This window comes from Sapajus apella, unplaced genomic scaffold, assembly GCF_009761245.1.
Source record: "Sapajus apella isolate SASKATOON/1434 unplaced genomic scaffold, GSC_monkey_1.0 scaffold108, whole genome shotgun sequence".
Lineage (NCBI taxonomy): Eukaryota > Metazoa > Chordata > Mammalia > Primates > Cebidae > Sapajus > Sapajus apella.
The window spans coordinates 3,638,185-3,642,582 of record NW_022437048.1 but is presented as its reverse complement, the minus strand read 5'-3'; the positions used below and the strand labels follow the sequence as shown (position 1 = coordinate 3,642,582).

Below are 4,398 nucleotides of genomic sequence, written 5' to 3'. Positions count from 1 at the left end.
ACCATCTGCATATATTGTAGCAAAAAGCAATCAGGAAACGAAAAGTACATTTTTACACATCAGAAAATGACAATTAAGCATATGTGAAAATCAAGGGAAAAACCTCACTTTGTTAAAGGCATATTCCTGTATGGTTTTTTTTGCTTGTTTGTTTCTGTTTTGATTTTCTAATAGCCAGTAGAATGATTTTAACACATGATGACAGATTACCAGGCTAGGGGATGGTTGAATGGGAAGTAACTGTCTAATGTTTACAGACATTCTTTTAGTGGGATGAAAATGTGTTGATTCTAGATTGTGATGACAGTTGCACAACACTGTGACTGTATTAAGTGTTACTGAATTATTCACTTTAAAATGGTAATTAATATTTATTGCAAATAAAATGAAATTTTATTGTAAGTGATTTTACCTCAATTATTAAAAAAACACAGGGCTGGTTAAATTTGACCCAGAAGCCTCAATTTACCAGGCCTTGGTTTATACTATAAAGTTAATTCCTACATTTGAAGTAGAATATGCTTGTATTTTTATCATTTATATTTGAAACATTACATTTTTAAAATATGTTAGGTAATAAAAGTAAGAACTAGAATCATTGTGGAAATTTTTCTATTCACTTAATAGTAATTAAAATGAATACAAATTTAAGTTGCTGTACATTGCATTATTTTTACCAAATTAGTGCATTCATCCTTTCATCAACCCCATGAGGTAGGGTAAGTTGAGGGTCCCATACCACCAGTTACAAATAGCACATTCTACAGCGATATCAATTTTACAATATGATTTCAGTGCAAAAGTTAAATAAGCCCAGAAATAGGGCTCACTCTAATATATATTATACATGTATTGTTGTGGATATAAACAGAACTCTTAGGACTATTTCATGGAAATTCCAAACCAGATTACCAGACTTCTGACTGCCAGCAACTCTTTTTTTTTTTTTTTAAGGTGTGCACTTTATTCAACTGGTCTCAAGTCAGTGTACAGGTAAGCCCTGGCCGCCTCCACCCACTCCCAGGGAGACCAAAAGCCTTCATACATCTCAAGTTGAGGGACCAAAAAAAGGGGTAGCCAGAGGCTAAAATCTTTCAAAATAAAACAAAATAAAAAAAGTATTAAGGCGAAATTTAAAAAGTTTTTCATTACATAATTTACAACAAAAGCAATGCTGTTACCTCTCGTGTGGACTCGGGAGAGGGCTGGGCCATTCTCCTTATGAGAGAAGTGGGGTGGCTTTTGGGAGGGCAAGGGACTTCCTGTAACAATGCATCTCACGATATTTGGAATGACTTAAAAAAAACAACGTACACAATCAAGTCCTCGGCCACATTGTAGAACTTTGGGGGATGCTCTCTCCAACCGACTCCTGTCACCTTCACCGTTCCAGTTTTTAAATCCTGAGTCAAGCCAAAAAAAAAAACCAAAAAAAAAAAAACAAACAAAAAAACAAAACAAAAAAACAAACAAAGCCATGCCAATCTCATCTTGTTTTCTGAGCAAGTTAGGTTTTGTCAAGAAAGGGTGTAACGCAACTAAGTCACAGTCCGCCTAGAAGCATTTGCGGTGGACGATGGAGGGGCCAGACTCGTCGTACTCCTGCTTGCTGATCCACATCTGCTGGAAGGTGGACAACGAGGCCAGGATGGAGCCACCGATCCACACGGAGTACTTGCGCTCGGGAGGAGCAATGATCTTGATCTTCATCGTGCTGGGTGCCAGGCCGGTGATCTCCTTCTGCATCCTGTCAGCGATGCCAGGGTACACGGTGGTACCGCCAGACAGCACTGTGTTGGCATACAGGTCTTTGCGGATGTCCACGTCACATTTCATGATGGAGTTAAAGGTAGTTTCGTGGATGCCACAAGATTCCATGCCCAGGAAAGAAGGCTGGAAGAGTGCCTCAGGGCAGCTCGTTGCCAATGGTGATGACCTGACCATCGGGCAGCTCATAGCTCTTCTCCAGGGAGGAGCTGGAGGCCGCCGTGGCCATCTCCTGCTCGAAGTCCAGGGCGACGTAGCACAGCTTCTCCTTGATGTCACGCACGATTTCCCGCTCAGCTGTGGTGGTGAAGCTGTAGCCGCGCTCGGTGAGGATCTTCATGAGGTAGTCAGTCAGGTCCCGGCCAGCCAGGTCCAGACGCAGGATGGCGTGGGGGAGGGCATACCCCTCATAGATGGGCACAGTGTGGGTGACCCCGTCACCGGAGTCCATCACGATGCCAGTGGTACGGCCAGAGGCGTACAAGGAAAGCACGGCCTGGATGGCCACATACATGGCTGGGGTGTTGAAGGTCTCAAACATGATCTGGGTCATCTTCTCACGATTGGCCTTGGGGTTCAGGGGGGCCTCAGTAAGCAGCACGGGGTGCTCCTCAGGAGCCACACGCAGCTCGTTGTAGAAAGTGTGATGCCAGATCTTCTCCATGTCGTCCCAGTTGGTGACAATGCCGTGCTCGATGGGGTACTTCAGGGTCAGGATACCGCTCTTGCTCTGGGCCTCGTCACCCATGTAGGAGTCCTTCTGACCCATGCCCACCATCACGCCCTGGTGCCTGGGGCGCCCCACGATGGAGGGGAAGACGGCCCGGGGAGCATCGTCGCCCGCGAAGCCGGCCTTGCACATGCCGGAGCCGTTGTCGACAAGTGCAGCGATATCATCATCCATGGTGAACTGGCGGCGGGTGTGGACGGGCGACGGAACCGCAAAGGCGAGGCTCTGTGCTCGCGGGGCGGATGCGGTCTCGGCGGTCTGCCAGCAACTCTTAACCTCCAGCTTTTAAGAGATATCTTCAGGGAAAAGTTTAAGAAACTCTTGCAAGTTTTAAGGTGAGTCATAAAAGATCACAGAGCTGAGAAAACCATAAGTTTTCCACACTGCTTGTAGTCAAATAAGTAAAGCCAAATGACTCCAAATCAAAAGTATTCTCCATAAAACTTACATAGAATAAACACAAATGATTTCGTAAAAGTATGACAAGATAGAATTAAAAGTGAATCGTTCTACTATAAGGACACGTGCACACGAATGTTCACTGCAGCACTGTTTACAGTAGCAAAGACCTGGAGCCAACCCAAATGCCCATGGATGATAGACTGGACAGGGAGAATGTGGCACATATACACCATGGAATATTATGCAGCCATAAAAAACGATGAGTTCGTGTCCTTTGTAGGGACATGGATGAACCTGGAAACCATCATTCTCAGCAAACTGATACAAGAGCAGAAAATCAAACACCACAGGTTCTCACTCATAGGCGGGTGTTGAACAACGAGAACACATGGACACAGGGAGGGCAGCACTACACACTGGGGTATATATGTTGGGGGGAAATAGGGGAGGGACAGCGGGGGGTGGGGAGTTGGGGAGAGATAGCATGGGGAGAAATGCCAGATATAGGTAAAATGCAATAAAATAAAATTTTAAAAAAAGTGAATTTCGAATTAGCAGTGATGCCTCCTTTCAGGAATCTATATTAGTAATTAGTAACATTACAAATTAAGCATCTGAATACATTATTGTCTAACATTATCTCTCCCTGACTAGTATACACTAGCACTGTTTCATTTCTTTCTTACACACACATGTACAAACATTTACATAATATGCCTAATAGAGGCCATCTGTTTCAGATTACACATCTCCCTCCGAAGAAACTGAGTGAAGTCATTTAAAAAATACCCACACTCTATTAATTTCTGGTAATATAAAATTTTCCATTCTAAGTTATTTGTATCAATCCTTTCTATAGTGTTTGCTGTGGTCTTACTCTTGTGATGGTGAAAATTCTTTCTTCACAGGAAATGAAAGACGTGGTCCTCAGCTCAACAGAAAAATGGTGTTGGTGGTGTTTTCTGTGGGATCAGTGATCATGAAGCATGAAAGAAGAAAAAGCCAGAGTGATTGTATCAGCAGTTTCCCAGATCCCACAAAATGTTAGATAAAGTTCCTTAATTGAGGACGGCTACTGAATGAGTCTGTTAAAGTGTCTGATTGTAGAAATCTCCCATGTGAAAGGTAGACTGTTGGATGGGTCTAACTTATCTCAGAAAGCACTTAAAAACATATATATATATATTTAAATATACACACTTTGCATATGCTACAATGAATGTCTTTTATTGATAACTTTGGCATTAACATTGTTATTAGAAATAAAAATCTTTACAGGTATAGTATATTATACAGTTGATATTATACTTGTGTTACAGGTAGGGACACAGAAGTCACCAAATTCTGACCGTCTATTTCCTCCCTTTTCTTGGAGGATTCCTGAGGGCACTAGAAATACTAGAGATGCTATTAGAAAAAAGTTAAATTTAATGGGCCCCTATACTAGCAAAATAACCCTAAGCTTGTATTTAAAAGCCTCTGAATTGCATCACACAGTT

At 42.5% G+C, this 4,398-nt stretch overlaps 1 pseudogene across 1 annotated transcript; it reads right to left on the bottom strand.

The window, feature by feature from the left end:
- Window positions 1-953: 953 nt before the first annotated feature.
- LOC116537248 lies at window positions 954-2,753 on the bottom strand (annotated as a pseudogene). The gene has a single exon (XR_004263043.1). The product of XR_004263043.1 is annotated as an actin, cytoplasmic 1-like (transcript).
- Between the last annotated feature and the right edge of the window lie 1,645 nt (window positions 2,754-4,398).